The following is an 18,460-nucleotide window of genomic DNA, read 5'->3' on the forward strand; positions in this document are numbered from 1 at the left end:
CTTTGTACAGGTGGTTGCTCGTTATCATTTGAAAACATTAACTGAGCACGATCTCTAAAAATTGCTAACTTCTCATCGATTATGCTATTTTTACAGTTATTTTTTCATTTAAAGAAATAATTTAAGAAACTAGAAACCAAACTGAATTCGAACTTTGTACAGATGGTTGCTCGTTATCATTTGAAAACATTAACTGAGCACGATCTCTAAAAATTGCTAACTTCTCATCGATTATGCTTTTTTTACAGTTATTTTTTCATTTAAAGAAAATATTTAAGAAACCAGAAACCAAAATGAATTCGAACTTTGTACAGGTGGTTGCTCGTTATCATTTGAAAACATTAACTGAGCACGATCTCTAAAAATTGCTAACTTCTCATCGATTATGCTATTTTTACAGTTATTTTTTCATTTAAAGAAATAATTTAAGAAACTAGAAACCAAACTGAATTCGAACTTTGTACAGATGGTTCCTCGTTATCAAAAAATATATCTAAGAAACCAGAAACCAAACTGAATTCGAACTTTGTACAGATGGTTGCTCGTTATCATTTGAAAACATTAACTCAGCCAGATCTCTAAAAATTGCTAACTTCTCATCGATTGTGCTATTTTTTACAGTTATTATTTCACTAAAAAAATATATCTAAGAAACCAGAAACCAAAATGAATTCGAACTTTGTACAGGTGGTTGCTCGTTATCATTTGAAAACATTAACTGAGCACGATCTCTAAAAATTGCTAACTTCTCATCGATTATGCTATTTTTACAGTTATTTTTTCATTTAAAGAAATAATTTAAGAAACTAGAAACCAAACTGAATTCGAACTTTGTACAGATGGTTGCTCGTTATCATTTGAAAACATTAACTCAGCCAGATCTCTAAAAATTGCTAACTTCTCATCGATTATGCTATTTTTTACAGTTATTATTTCACTAAAAAAATATATCTAAGAAACTAGAAACCAAAATGAATTCGAACTTTGTACAGATGGTTGCTCGTTATCATTTGAAAACATTAACTCAGCCAGATCTCTAAAAATTGCTAACTTCTCATCGATTATGCTATTTTTTAGTTATTATTTCACTAAAAAAATATATCTAAGAAACTAGAAACCAAAATGAATTCGAACTTTGTACAGGTAGTTGCTCGTTGTCATTTGAAAACATTAACTCAGCCAGATCTCTAAAAATTGCTAACTTCTCATCGATTATGCTATTTTTTACAGTTATTATTTCATTAAAAAAATATATCTAAGAAACTAGAAACCAAACTGAATTCGAACTTTGTACAGATGGTTGCTCGTTATCATTTGAAAACATTAACTCAGCCAGATCTCTAAAAATTGCTAACTTCTCATCGATTGTGCTATTTTTTACAGTTATTATTTCACTAAAAAAATATATCTAAGAAACCAGAAACCAAAATGAATTCGAACTTTGTACAGGTGGTTGCTCGTTATCATTTGAAAACATTAACTGAGCACGATCTCTAAAAATTGCTAACTTCTCATCGATTATGCTTTTTTTACAGTTATTTTTTCATTTAAAGAAAATATTTAAGAAACTAGAAACCAAACTGAATTCGAACTTTGTACAGATGGTTGCTCGTTATCATTTGAAAACATTAACTCAGCCAGATCTCTAAAAATTGCTAACTTCTCATCGATTGTGCTATTTTTTACAGTTATTATTTCACTAAAAAAATATATCTAAGAAACCAGAAACCAAAATGAATTCGAACTTTGTACAGGTGGGTGCTCGTTATCATTTGAAAACATTAACTGAGCACGATCTCTAAAAATTGCTAACTTCTCATCGATTATGCTTTTTTTACAGTTATTTTTTCATTTAAAGAAAATATTTAAGAAACCAGAAACCAAAATGAATTCGAACTTTGTACAGGTGGTTGCTCGTTATCATTTGAAAACATTAACTGAGCACGATCTCTAAAAATTGCTAACTTCTCATCGATTATGCTATTTTTACAGTTATTTTTTCATTTAAAGAAATAATTTAAGAAACTAGAAACCAAACTGAATTCGAACTTTGTACAGATGGTTGCTCGTTATCATTTGAAAACATTAACTCAGCCAGATCTCTAAAAATTGCTAACTTCTCATCGATTATGCTATTTTTTACAGTTATTATTTCATTAAAAAAATATATCTAAGAAACTAGAAACCAAACTGAATTCGAACTTTGTACAGATGGTTGCTCGTTATCATTTGAAAACATTAACTCAGCCAGATCTCTAAAAATTGCTAACTTCTCATCGATTATGCTATTTTTTAGTTATTATTTCACTAAAAAAATATATCTAAGAAACCAGAAACCAAAATGAATTCGAACTTTGTACAGGTGGTTGCTCGTTATCATTTGAAAACATTAACTGAGCACGATCTCTAAAAATTGCTAACTTCTCATCGATTATGCTATTTTTACAGTTATTTTTTCATTTAAAGAAATAATTTAAGAAACTAGAAACCAAACTGAATTCGAACTTTGTACAGATGGTTCCTCGTTATCATTTGAAAACATTAACTCAGCCAGATCTCTAAAAATTCCTAACTTCTCATCGATTATGCTATTTTTTACAGTTATTATTTCACTAAAAAAATATATCTAAGAAACTAGAAACCAAACTGAATTCGAACTTTGTACAGATGGTTGCTCGTTATCATTTGAAAACATTAACTCAGCCAGATCTCTAAAAATTGCTAACTTCTCATCGATTGTGCTATTTTTTACAGTTATTATTTCACTAAAAAAATATATCTAAGAAACCAGAAACCAAAATGAATTCGAACTTTGTACAGGTGGTTGCTCGTTATCATTTGAAAACATTAACTGAGCACGATCTCTAAAAATTGCTAACTTCTCATCGATTATGCTATTTTTACAGTTATTTTTTCATTTAAAGAAATAATTTAAGAAACTAGAAACCAAACTGAATTCGAACTTTGTACAGATGGTTGCTCGTTATCATTTGAAAACATTAACTCAGCCAGATCTCTAAAAATTGCTAACTTCTCATCGATTATGCTATTTTTTACAGTTATTATTTCACTAAAAAAATATATCTAAGAAACTAGAAACCAAAATGAATTCGAACTTTGTACAGATGGTTGCTCGTTATCATTTGAAAACATTAACTCAGCCAGATCTCTAAAAATTGCTAACTTCTCATCGATTATGCTATTTTTTAGTTATTATTTCACTAAAAAAATATATCTAAGAAACTAGAAACCAAAATGAATTCGAACTTTGTACAGGTAGTTGCTCGTTGTCATTTGAAAACATTAACTCAGCCAGATCTCTAAAAATTGCTAACTTCTCATCGATTATGCTATTTTTTACAGTTATTATTTCATTAAAAAAATATATCTAAGAAACTAGAAACCAAACTGAATTCGAACTTTGTACAGATGGTTGCTCGTTATCATTTGAAAACATTAACTCAGCCAGATCTCTAAAAATTGCTAACTTCTCATCGATTGTGCTATTTTTTACAGTTATTATTTCACTAAAAAAATATATCTAAGAAACCAGAAACCAAAATGAATTCGAACTTTGTACAGGTGGTTGCTCGTTATCATTTGAAAACATTAACTGAGCACGATCTCTAAAAATTGCTAACTTCTCATCGATTATGCTTTTTTTACAGTTATTTTTTCATTTAAAGAAAATATTTAAGAAACTAGAAACCAAACTGAATTCGAACTTTGTACAGATGGTTGCTCGTTATCATTTGAAAACATTAACTCAGCCAGATCTCTAAAAATTGCTAACTTCTCATCGATTGTGCTATTTTTTACAGTTATTATTTCACTAAAAAAATATATCTAAGAAACCAGAAACCAAAATGAATTCGAACTTTGTACAGGTGGGTGCTCGTTATCATTTGAAAACATTAACTGAGCACGATCTCTAAAAATTGCTAACTTCTCATCGATTATGCTTTTTTTACAGTTATTTTTTCATTTAAAGAAAATATTTAAGAAACTAGAAACCAAACTGAATTCGAACTTTGTACAGATGGTTGCTCGTTATCATTTGAAAACATTAACTCAGCCAGATCTCTCAAAATATGATAACTTCTCATCGATTATGCTATTTTTTACAGTTATTATTTCATTTAAAAAAAATATCTAAGAAACTAGAAAGCAACATGAATTCGAACTTTGTACAGATGGTTGCTCGTTATCATTTGAAAACATTAACTGAGCACGATCTCTAAAAATTGCTAACTTCTCATCGATTATGCTATTTTTACAGTTATTTTTTCATTTAAAGAAATAATTTAAGAAACTAGAAACCAAACTGAATTCGAACTTTGTACAGATGGTTGCTCGTTATCATTTGAAAACATTAACTCAGCCAGATCTCTAAAAATTGCTAACTTCTCATCGATTGTGCTATTTTTTACAGTTATTTTTTCATTTAAAGAAATAATTTAAGAAACTAGAAACCAAACTGAATTCGAACTTTGTACAGATGGTTGCTCGTTATCATTTGAAAACATTAACTCAGCCAGATCTCTCAAAATATGATAACTTCTCATCGATTATGCTATTTTTTACAGTTATTATTTCATTTAAAAAAAATATCTAAGAAACTAGAAAGCAACATGAATTCGAACTTTGTACAGATGGTTGCTCGTTATCATTTGAAAACATTAACTGAGCACGATCTCTAAAAATTGCTAACTTCTCATCGATTATGCTATTTTTACAGTTATTTTTTCATTTAAAGAAATAATTTAAGAAACTAGAAACCAAACTGAATTCGAACTTTGTACAGATGGTTGCTCGTTATCATTTGAAAACATTAACTCAGCCAGATCTCTAAAAATTGCTAACTTCTCATCGATTGTGCTATTTTTTACAGTTATTTTTTCATTTAAAGAAATAATTTAAGAAACTAGAAACCAAACTGAATTCGAACTTTGTACAGATGGTTGCTCGTTATCATTTGAAAAAATTAACTCAGCCAGATCTCTAAAAATTGCTAACTTCTCATCGATTATGCTATTTTTTACAGTTATTATTTCACTAAAAAAATATATCTAAGAAACTAGAAACCAAACTGAATTCGAACTTTGTACAGATGGTTGCTCGTTATCATTTGAAAACATTAACTCAGCCAGATCTCTAAAAATTGCTAACTTCTCATCGATTGTGCTATTTTTTACAGTTATTATTTCACTAAAAAAATATATCTAAGAAACCAGAAACCAAAATGAATTCGAACTTTGTACAGGTGGTTGCTCGTTATCATTTGAAAACATTAACTGAGCACGATCTCTAAAAATTGCTAACTTCTCATCGATTATGCTATTTTTACAGTTATTTTTTCATTTAAAGAAATAATTTAAGAAACTAGAAACCAAACTGAATTCGAACTTTGTACAGATGGTTGCTCGTTATCATTTGAAAACATTAACTCAGCCAGATCTCTAAAAATTGCTAACTTCTCATCGATTATGCTATTTTTTACAGTTATTATTTCACTAAAAAAATATATCTAAGAACCTAGAAACCAAAATGAATTCGAACTTTGTACAGATGGTTGCTCGTTATCATTTGAAAACATTAACTCAGCCAGATCTCTAAAAATTGCTAACTTCTCATCGATTATGCTATTTTTTAGTTATTATTTCACTAAAAAAATATATCTAAGAAACTAGAAACCAAACTGAATTCGAACTTTGTACAGATGGTTGCTCGTTATCATTTGAAAACATTAACTGAGCACGATCTCTAAAAATTGCTAACTTCTCATCGATTATGCTATTTTTACAGTTATTTTTTCATTTAAAGAAATAATTTAAGAAACTAGAAACCAAACTGAATTCGAACTTTGTACAGATGGTTGCTCGTTATCATTTGAAAACATTAACTCAGCCAGATCTCTAAAAATTGCTAAATTCTCATCGATTGTGCTATTTTTTACAGTTATTATTTCACTAAAAAAATATATCTAAGAAACCAGAAACCAAAATGAATTCGAACTTTGTACAGGTGGTTGCTCGTTATCATTTGAAAACATTAACTGAGCACGATCTCTAAAAATTGCTAACTTCTCATCGATTATGCTTTTTTTACAGTTATTTTTTCATTTAAAGAAAATATTTAAGAAACTAGAAACCAAACTGAATTCGAACTTTGTACAGATGGTTGCTCGTTATCATTTGAAAACATTAACTCAGCCAGATCTCTAAAAATTGCTAACTTCTCATCGATTGTGCTATTTTTTACAGTTATTATTTCATTAAAAAAAAATATCTAAGAAACTAGGAAGCAACATGAATTCGAACTTTGTACAGATGGTTGCTAGTTCTCATTTGAAAACATTAACTGAGCACGATCTCTAAAAATTGCTAACTTCTCATCGATTATGCTATTTTTACAGTTATTTTTTCATTTAAAGAAATAATTTAAGAAACTAGAAACCAAACTGAATTCGAACTTTGTACAGATGGTTGCTCGTTATCATTTGAAAACATTAACTCAGCCAGATCTCTAACAATTGCTAACTTCTCATCGATTGTGCTATTTTTTACAGTTATTATTTCACTAAAAATATATATCTAAGAAACCAGAAACCAAAATGAATTCGAACTTTGTACAGGTGGTTGCTCGTTATCATTTGAAAACATTAACTGAGCACGATCTCTAAAAATTGCTAACTTCTCATCGATTATGCTATTTTTACAGTTATTTTTTCATTTAAAGAAAATATTTAAGAAACTAGAAACCAAACTGAATTCGAACTTTGTACAGATGGTTGCTCGTTATCATTTGAAAACATTAACTCAGCCAGATCTCTAAAAATTGCTAACTTCTCATCGATTGTGCTATTTTTTACAGTTATTATTTCACTAAAAAAATATATCTAAGAAACTAGAAACCAAAATGAATTCGAACTTTGTACAGATGGTTGCTCGTTATCATTTGAAAACATTAACTCAGCCAGATCTCTAAAAATTGCTAACTTCTCATCGATTGTGCTATTTTTTACAGTTATTATTTCATTAAAAAAAAATATCTAAGAAACTAGGAAGCAACATGAATTCGAACTTTGTACAGATGGTTGCTAGTTCTCATTTGAAAACATTAACTGAGCACGATCTCTAAAAATTGCTAACTTCTCATCGATTATGCTATTTTTACAGTTATTTTTTCATTTAAAGAAATAATTTAAGAAACTAGAAACCAAACTGAATTCGAACTTTGTACAGATGGTTGCTCGTTATCATTTGAAAACATTAACTCAGCCAGATCTCTAACAATTGCTAACTTCTCATCGATTGTGCTATTTTTTACAGTTATTATTTCACTAAAAATATATATCTAAGAAACCAGAAACCAAAATGAATTCGAACTTTGTACAGGTGGTTGCTCGTTATCATTTGAAAACATTAACTGAGCACGATCTCTAAAAATTGCTAACTTCTCATCGATTATGCTATTTTTACAGTTATTTTTTCATTTAAAGAAATAATTTAAGAAACTAGAAACCAAACTGAATTCGAACTTTGTAGAGATGGTTGCTCGTTATCATTTGAAAACATTAACTGAGCACGATCTATAAAAATTGCTAACTTCTCATCGATTATGCTATTTTTACAGTTATTATTTCATTTAAGAAAATATATCTAAGAAACCAGAAACCAAAATGAATTCGAACTTTGTACAGGTGGTTGCTCGTTATCATTTGAAAACATTAACTCAGCCAGATCTCTAAAAATTGCTAACTTCTCATCGATTGTGCTATTTTTTACAGTTATTATTTCATTAAAAAAAAATATCTAAGAAACTAGAAAGCAAAATGAATTCGAACTTTGTACAGATGGTTGCTAGTTCTCATTTGAAAACATTAACTGAGCACGATCTCTAAAAATTGCTAACTTCTCATCGATTATGCTTTTTTACAGTTATTTTTTCATTTAAAGAAAATATTTAAGAAACTAGAAACCAAACTGAATTCGAACTTTGTACAGATGGTTGCTCGTTATCATTTGAAAACATTAACTCAGCCAGATCTCTAAAAATTGCTAACTTCTCATCGATTGTGCTATTTTTTACAGTTATTATTTCATTAAAAAAATATATCTAAGAAACTAGAAAGCAAAATGAATTCGAACTTTGTACAGATGGTTGCTCGTTATCATTTGAAAACATTAACTCAGCCAGATCTCTAAAAATTGCTAACTTCTCATCGATTATGCTATTTTTTACAGTTATTATTTCATTTAAAAAAAATATCTAAGAAACTAGAAAGCAACATGAATTCGAACTTTGTACAGATGGTTGCTAGTTCTCATTTGAAAACATTAACTCAGCCAGATCTCTAAAAATTAATAACTTCTCATCGATTGTGCTATTTTTTACAGTTATTATTTCATTAAAAAAATATATCTAAGAAACTAGAAAGCAAAATGAATTCGAACCTTGTACAGATGGTTGCTAGTTCTCATTTGAAAACATTAACTGAGCACGATCTCTAAAAATTGCTAACTTCTCATCGATTATGCTATTTTTACAGTTATTTTTTCATTTAAAGAAATAATTTAAGAAACTAGAAACCAAACTGAATTCGAACTTTGTACAGATGGTTGCTCGTTATCATTTGAAAACATTAACTGAGCCAGATCTCTCAAAATATGATAACTTCTCATCGATTCTGCTATTTTTTACAGTTATTATTTCATTTAAAAAAAATATCTAAGAAACTAGGAAGCAACATGAATTCGAACTTTGTACAGATGGTTGCTAGTTCTCATTTGAAAACATTAACTGAGCACGATCTCTAAAAATTGCTAACTTCTCATCGATTATGCTATTTTTACAGTTATTTTTTTATTTAAAGAAATAATTTAAGAAACTAGAAACCAAACTGAATTCGAACTTTGTACAGATGGTTGCTCGTTATCATTTGAAAACATTAACTCAGCCAGATCTCTAACAATTGCTAACTGCTCATCGATTGTGCTATTTTTTACAGTTATTATTTCACTAAAAATATATATCTAAGAAACCAGAAACCAAAATGAATTCGAACTTTGTACAGGTGGTTGCTAGTTCTCATTTGAAAACATTAACTGAGCACGATCTCTAAAAATTGCTAACTTCTCATCGATTATGCTATTTTTACAGTTATTTTTTCATTTAAAGAAATAATTTAAGAAACTAGAAACCAAACTGAATTCGAACTTTGTACAGATGGTTGCTCGTTATCATTTGAAAACATTAACTGAGCACGATCTCTAAAAATTGCTAACTTCTCATCGATTATGCTATTTTTACAGTTATTTTTTCATTTAAAGAAATAATTTAAGAAACTAGAAACCAAACTGAATTCGAACTTTGTACAGATGGTTGCTCGTTATCATTTGAAAACATTAACTGAGCACGATCTATAAAAATTGCTAACTTCTCATCGATTATGCTATTTTTACAGTTATTATTTCATTTAAGAAAATATATCTAAGAAACCAGAAACCAAAACGAATTCGAACTTTGTACAGGTGGTTGCTCGTTATCATTTGAAAACATTAACTCAGCCAGATCTCTAAAAATTGCTAACTTCTCATCGATTATGCTATTTTTACAGTTATTTTTTCATTTAAAGAAATAATTTAAGAAACTAGAAACCAAACTGAATTCGAACTTTGTACAGATGGTTGCTCGTTATCATTTGAAAACATTAACTGAGCCAGATCTCTCAAAATATGATAACTTCTCATCGATTCTGCTATTTTTTACAGTTATTATTTCATTTAAAAAAAATATCTAAGAAACTAGAAAGCAACATGAATTCGAACTTTGTACAGATGGTTGCTAGTTCTCATTTGAAAACATTAACTGAGCACGATCTCTAAAAATTGCTAACTTCTCATCGATTGTGCTATTTTTTACAGTTATTATTTCATTAAAAAAAAATATCTAAGAAACTAGAAAGCAAAATGAATTCGAACTTTGTACAGATGGTTGCTAGTTCTCATTTGAAAACATTAACTGAGCACGATCTCTAAAAATTGCTAACTTCTCATCGATTATGCTTTTTTACAGTTATTTTTTCATTTAAAGAAAATATTTAAGAAACTAGAAACCAAACTGAATTCGAACTTTGTACAGATGGTTGCTCGTTATCATTTGAAAACATTAACTCAGCCAGATCTCTAAAAATTGCTAACTTCTCATCGATTGTGCTATTTTTTACAGTTATTATTTCATTAAAAAAATATATCTAAGAAACTAGAAAGCAAAATGAATTCGAACTTTGTACAGATGGTTGCTCGTTATCATTTGAAAACATTAACTCAGCCAGATCTCTAAAAATTGCTAACTTCTCATCGATTATGCTATTTTTTACAGTTATTATTTCATTTAAAAAAAATATCTAAGAAACTAGAAAGCAACATGAATTCGAACTTTGTACAGATGGTTGCTAGTTCTCATTTGAAAACATTAACTCAGCCAGATCTCTAAAAATTAATAACTTCTCATCGATTGTGCTATTTTTTACAGTTATTATTTCATTAAAAAAATATATCTAAGAAACTAGAAAGCAAAATGAATTCGAACCTTGTACAGATGGTTGCTAGTTCTCATTTGAAAACATTAACTGAGCACGATCTCTAAAAATTGCTAACTTCTCATCGATTATGCTATTTTTACAGTTATTTTTTCATTTAAAGAAATAATTTAAGAAACTAGAAACCAAACTGAATTCGAACTTTGTACAGATGGTTGCTCGTTATCATTTGAAAACATTAACTGAGCCAGATCTCTCAAAATATGATAACTTCTCATCGATTCTGCTATTTTTTACAGTTATTATTTCATTTAAAAAAAATATCTAAGAAACTAGGAAGCAACATGAATTCGAACTTTGTACAGATGGTTGCTAGTTCTCATTTGAAAACATTAACTGAGCACGATCTCTAAAAATTGCTAACTTCTCATCGATTATGCTATTTTTACAGTTATTTTTTTATTTAAAGAAATAATTTAAGAAACTAGAAACCAAACTGAATTCGAACTTTGTACAGATGGTTGCTCGTTATCATTTGAAAACATTAACTCAGCCAGATCTCTAACAATTGCTAACTGCTCATCGATTGTGCTATTTTTTACAGTTATTATTTCACTAAAAATATATATCTAAGAAACCAGAAACCAAAATGAATTCGAACTTTGTACAGGTGGTTGCTAGTTCTCATTTGAAAACATTAACTGAGCACGATCTCTAAAAATTGCTAACTTCTCATCGATTGTGCTATTTTTTACAGTTATTATTTCATTAAAAAAAAATATCTAAGAAACTAGGAAGCAACATGAATTCGAACTTTGTACAGATGGTTGCTAGTTCTCATTTGAAAACATTAACTGAGCACGATCTCTAAAAATTGCTAACTTCTCATCGATTATGCTATTTTTACAGTTATTTTTTCATTTAAAGAAATAATTTAAGAAACTAGAAACCAAACTGAATTCGAACTTTGTACAGATGGTTGCTCGTTATCATTTGAAAACATTAACTCAGCCAGATCTCTAACAATTGCTAACTTCTCATCGATTGTGCTATTTTTTACAGTTATTATTTCACTAAAAATATATATCTAAGAAACCAGAAACCAAAATGAATTCGAACTTTGTACAGGTGGTTGCTCGTTATCATTTGAAAACATTAACTGAGCACGATCTCTAAAAATTGCTAACTTCTCATCGATTATGCTATTTTTACAGTTATTTTTTCATTTAAAGAAATAATTTAAGAAACTAGAAACCAAACTGAATTCGAACTTTGTAGAGATGGTTGCTCGTTATCATTTGAAAACATTAACTGAGCACGATCTATAAAAATTGCTAACTTCTCATCGATTATGCTATTTTTACAGTTATTATTTCATTTAAGAAAATATATCTAAGAAACCAGAAACCAAAATGAATTCGAACTTTGTACAGGTGGTTGCTCGTTATCATTTGAAAACATTAACTCAGCCAGATCTCTAAAAATTGCTAACTTCTCATCGATTGTGCTATTTTTTACAGTTATTATTTCATTAAAAAAAAATATCTAAGAAACTAGAAAGCAAAATGAATTCGAACTTTGTACAGATGGTTGCTAGTTCTCATTTGAAAACATTAACTGAGCACGATCTCTAAAAATTGCTAACTTCTCATCGATTATGCTTTTTTACAGTTATTTTTTCATTTAAAGAAAATATTTAAGAAACTAGAAACCAAACTGAATTCGAACTTTGTACAGATGGTTGCTCGTTATCATTTGAAAACATTAACTCAGCCAGATCTCTAAAAATTGCTAACTTCTCATCGATTGTGCTATTTTTTACAGTTATTATTTCATTAAAAAAATATATCTAAGAAACTAGAAAGCAAAATGAATTCGAACTTTGTACAGATGGTTGCTCGTTATCATTTGAAAACATTAACTCAGCCAGATCTCTAAAAATTGCTAACTTCTCATCGATTATGCTATTTTTTACAGTTATTATTTCATTTAAAAAAAATATCTAAGAAACTAGAAAGCAACATGAATTCGAACTTTGTACAGATGGTTGCTAGTTCTCATTTGAAAACATTAACTCAGCCAGATCTCTAAAAATTAATAACTTCTCATCGATTGTGCTATTTTTTACAGTTATTATTTCATTAAAAAAATATATCTAAGAAACTAGAAAGCAAAATGAATTCGAACCTTGTACAGATGGTTGCTAGTTCTCATTTGAAAACATTAACTGAGCACGATCTCTAAAAATTGCTAACTTCTCATCGATTATGCTATTTTTACAGTTATTTTTTCATTTAAAGAAATAATTTAAGAAACTAGAAACCAAACTGAATTCGAACTTTGTACAGATGGTTGCTCGTTATCATTTGAAAACATTAACTGAGCCAGATCTCTCAAAATATGATAACTTCTCATCGATTCTGCTATTTTTTACAGTTATTATTTCATTTAAAAAAAATATCTAAGAAACTAGGAAGCAACATGAATTCGAACTTTGTACAGATGGTTGCTAGTTCTCATTTGAAAACATTAACTGAGCACGATCTCTAAAAATTGCTAACTTCTCATCGATTATGCTATTTTTACAGTTATTTTTTTATTTAAAGAAATAATTTAAGAAACTAGAAACCAAACTGAATTCGAACTTTGTACAGATGGTTGCTCGTTATCATTTGAAAACATTAACTCAGCCAGATCTCTAACAATTGCTAACTGCTCATCGATTGTGCTATTTTTTACAGTTATTATTTCACTAAAAATATATATCTAAGAAACCAGAAACCAAAATGAATTCGAACTTTGTACAGGTGGTTGCTAGTTCTCATTTGAAAACATTAACTGAGCACGATCTCTAAAAATTGCTAACTTCTCATCGATTATGCTATTTTTACAGTTATTTTTTCATTTAAAGAAATAATTTAAGAAACTAGAAACCAAACTGAATTCGAACTTTGTACAGATGGTTGCTCGTTATCATTTGAAAACATTAACTGAGCACGATCTCTAAAAATTGCTAACTTCTCATCGATTATGCTATTTTTACAGTTATTTTTTCATTTAAAGAAATAATTTAAGAAACTAGAAACCAAACTGAATTCGAACTTTGTACAGATGGTTGCTCGTTATCATTTGAAAACATTAACTGAGCACGATCTATAAAAATTGCTAACTTCTCATCGATTATGCTATTTTTACAGTTATTATTTCATTTAAGAAAATATATCTAAGAAACCAGAAACCAAAACGAATTCGAACTTTGTACAGGTGGTTGCTCGTTATCATTTGAAAACATTAACTCAGCCAGATCTCTAAAAATTGCTAACTTCTCATCGATTATGCTATTTTTACAGTTATTTTTTCATTTAAAGAAATAATTTAAGAAACTAGAAACCAAACTGAATTCGAACTTTGTACAGATGGTTGCTCGTTATCATTTGAAAACATTAACTGAGCCAGATCTCTCAAAATATGATAACTTCTCATCGATTCTGCTATTTTTTACAGTTATTATTTCATTTAAAAAAAATATCTAAGAAACTAGAAAGCAACATGAATTCGAACTTTGTACAGATGGTTGCTAGTTCTCATTTGAAAACATTAACTGAGCACGATCTCTAAAAATTGCTAACTTCTCATCGATTGTGCTATTTTTTACAGTTATTATTTCATTAAAAAAAAATATCTAAGAAACTAGAAAGCAAAATGAATTCGAACTTTGTACAGATGGTTGCTAGTTCTCATTTGAAAACATTAACTGAGCACGATCTCTAAAAATTGCTAACTTCTCATCGATTATGCTTTTTTACAGTTATTTTTTCATTTAAAGAAAATATTTAAGAAACTAGAAACCAAACTGAATTCGAACTTTGTACAGATGGTTGCTCGTTATCATTTGAAAACATTAACTCAGCCAGATCTCTAAAAATTGCTAACTTCTCATCGATTGTGCTATTTTTTACAGTTATTATTTCATTAAAAAAATATATCTAAGAAACTAGAAAGCAAAATGAATTCGAACTTTGTACAGATGGTTGCTCGTTATCATTTGAAAACATTAACTCAGCCAGATCTCTAAAAATTGCTAACTTCTCATCGATTATGCTATTTTTTACAGTTATTATTTCATTTAAAAAAAATATCTAAGAAACTAGAAAGCAACATGAATTCGAACTTTGTACAGATGGTTGCTAGTTCTCATTTGAAAACATTAACTCAGCCAGATCTCTAAAAATTAATAACTTCTCATCGATTGTGCTATTTTTTACAGTTATTATTTCATTAAAAAAATATATCTAAGAAACTAGAAAGCAAAATGAATTCGAACCTTGTACAGATGGTTGCTAGTTCTCATTTGAAAACATTAACTGAGCACGATCTCTAAAAATTGCTAACTTCTCATCGATTATGCTATTTTTACAGTTATTTTTTCATTTAAAGAAATAATTTAAGAAACTAGAAACCAAACTGAATTCGAACTTTGTACAGATGGTTGCTCGTTATCATTTGAAAACATTAACTGAGCCAGATCTCTCAAAATATGATAACTTCTCATCGATTCTGCTATTTTTTACAGTTATTATTTCATTTAAAAAAAATATCTAAGAAACTAGGAAGCAACATGAATTCGAACTTTGTACAGATGGTTGCTAGTTCTCATTTGAAAACATTAACTGAGCACGATCTCTAAAAATTGCTAACTTCTCATCGATTATGCTATTTTTACAGTTATTTTTTTATTTAAAGAAATAATTTAAGAAACTAGAAACCAAACTGAATTCGAACTTTGTACAGATGGTTGCTCGTTATCATTTGAAAACATTAACTCAGCCAGATCTCTAACAATTGCTAACTGCTCATCGATTGTGCTATTTTTTACAGTTATTATTTCACTAAAAATATATATCTAAGAAACCAGAAACCAAAATGAATTCGAACTTTGTACAGGTGGTTGCTAGTTCTCATTTGAAAACATTAACTGAGCACGATCTCTAAAAATTGCTAACTTCTCATCGATTATGCTATTTTTACAGTTATTTTTTCATTTAAAGAAATAATTTAAGAAACTAGAAACCAAACTGAATTCGAACTTTGTACAGATGGTTGCTCGTTATCATTTGAAAACATTAACTGAGCACGATCTCTAAAAATTGCTAACTTCTCATCGATTATGCTATTTTTACAGTTATTTTTTCATTTAAAGAAATAATTTAAGAAACTAGAAACCAAACTGAATTCGAACTTTGTACAGATGGTTGCTCGTTATCATTTGAAAACATTAACTGAGCACGATCTATAAAAATTGCTAACTTCTCATCGATTATGCTATTTTTACAGTTATTATTTCATTTAAGAAAATATATCTAAGAAACCAGAAACCAAAACGAATTCGAACTTTGTACAGGTGGTTGCTCGTTATCATTTGAAAACATTAACTCAGCCAGATCTCTAAAAATTGCTAACTTCTCATCGATTATGCTATTTTTACAGTTATTTTTTCATTTAAAGAAATAATTTAAGAAACTAGAAACCAAACTGAATTCGAACTTTGTACAGATGGTTGCTCGTTATCATTTGAAAACATTAACTGAGCCAGATCTCTCAAAATATGATAACTTCTCATCGATTCTGCTATTTTTTACAGTTATTATTTCATTTAAAAAAAATATCTAAGAAACTAGAAAGCAACATGAATTCGAACTTTGTACAGATGGTTGCTAGTTCTCATTTGAAAACATTAACTGAGCACGATCTCTAAAAATTGCTAACTTCTCATCGATTGTGCTATTTTTTACAGTTATTATTTCATTAAAAAAAAATATCTAAGAAACTAGAAAGCAAAATGAATTCGAACTTTGTACAGATGGTTGCTAGTTCTCATTTGAAAACATTAACTGAGCACGATCTCTAAAAATTGCTAACTTCTCATCGATTATGCTTTTTTACAGTTATTTTTTCATTTAAAGAAAATATTTAAGAAACTAGAAACCAAACTGAATTCGAACTTTGTACAGATGGTTGCTCGTTATCATTTGAAAACATTAACTCAGCCAGATCTCTAAAAATTGCTAACTTCTCATCGATTGTGCTATTTTTTACAGTTATTATTTCATTAAAAAAATATATCTAAGAAACTAGAAAGCAAAATGAATTCGAACTTTGTACAGATGGTTGCTCGTTATCATTTGAAAACATTAACTCAGCCAGATCTCTAAAAATTGCTAACTTCTCATCGATTATGCTATTTTTTACAGTTATTATTTCATTTAAAAAAAATATCTAAGAAACTAGAAAGCAACATGAATTCGAACTTTGTACAGATGGTTGCTAGTTCTCATTTGAAAACATTAACTCAGCCAGATCTCTAAAAATTGCTAACTTCTCATCGATTGTGCTATTTTTTACAGTTATTATTTCATTAAAAAAATATATCTAAGAAACTAGAAAGCAAAATGAATTCGAACTTTGTACAGATGGTTGCTCGTTATCATTTGAAAACATTAACTCAGCCAGATCTCTAAAAATTGCTAACTTCTCATCGATTGTGCTATTTTTTACAGTTATTATTTCATTAAAAAAATATATCTAAGAAACTAGAAAGCAAAATGAATTCGAACTTTGTACAGATGGTTGCTAGTTCTCATTTGAAAACATTAACTGAGCACGATCTCTAAAAATTGCTAACTTCTCATCGATTATGCTATTTTTACAGTTATTTTTTCATTTAAAGAAATAATTTAAGAAACTAGAAACCAAACTGAATTCGAACTTTGTACAGATGGTTGCTCGTTATCATTTGAAAACATTAACTGAGCACGATCTATAAAAATTGCTAACTTCTCATCGATTATGCTATTTTTACAGTTATTATTTCATTTAAGAAAATATATCTAAGAAACCAGAAACCAAAACGAATTCGAACTTTGTACAGATGGTTGCTCGTTATCATTTGAAAACATTAACTCAGCCAGATCTCTAAAAATTGCTAACTTCTCATCGATTGTGCTATTTTTTACAGTTATTATTTCATTAAAAAAAAATATCTAAGAAACTAGAAAGCAAAATGAATTCGAACTTTGTACAGATGGTTGCTAGTTCTCATTTGAAAACATTAACTGAGCACGATCTCTAAAAATTGCTAACTTCTCATCGATTATGCTTTTTTACAGTTATTTTTTCATTTAAAGAAAATATTTAAGAAACTAGAAACCAAACTGAATTCGAACTTTGTACAGATGGTTGCTCGTTATCATTTGAAAACATTAACTCAGCCAGATCTCTAAAAATTGCTAACTTCTCATCGATTGTGCTATTTTTTACAGTTATTATTTCATTAAAAAAATATATCTAAGAAACTAGAAAGCAAAATGAATTCGAACTTTGTACAGATGGTTGCTCGTTATCATTTGAAAACATTAACTCAGCCAGATCTCTAAAAATTGCTAACTTCTCATCGATTATGCTATTTTTTACAGTTATTATTTCATTTAAAAAAAATATCTAAGAAACTAGAAAGCAACATGAATTCGAACTTTGTACAGATGGTTGCTAGTTCTCATTTGAAAACATTAACTCAGCCAGATCTCTAAAAATTGCTAACTTCTCATCGATTGTGCTATTTTTTACAGTTATTATTTCATTAAAAAAATATATCTAAGAAACTAGAAAGCAAAATGAATTCGAACTTTGTACAGATGGTTGCTAGTTCTCATTTGAAAACATTAACTGAGCACGATCTCTAAAAATTGCTAACTTCTCATCGATTATGCTATTTTTACAGTTATTTTTTCATTTAAAGAAATAATTTAAGAAACTAGAAACCAAACTGAATTCGAACTTTGTACAGATGGTTGCTCGTTATCATTTGAAAACATTAACTGAGCCAGATCTCTCAAAATATGATAACTTCTCATCGATTCT

The sequence above is a fragment of the Vanessa tameamea genome, chromosome W (assembly GCF_037043105.1).
Source record: "Vanessa tameamea isolate UH-Manoa-2023 chromosome W, ilVanTame1 primary haplotype, whole genome shotgun sequence".
Taxonomy (NCBI): Eukaryota; Metazoa; Arthropoda; class Insecta; order Lepidoptera; family Nymphalidae; genus Vanessa; species Vanessa tameamea.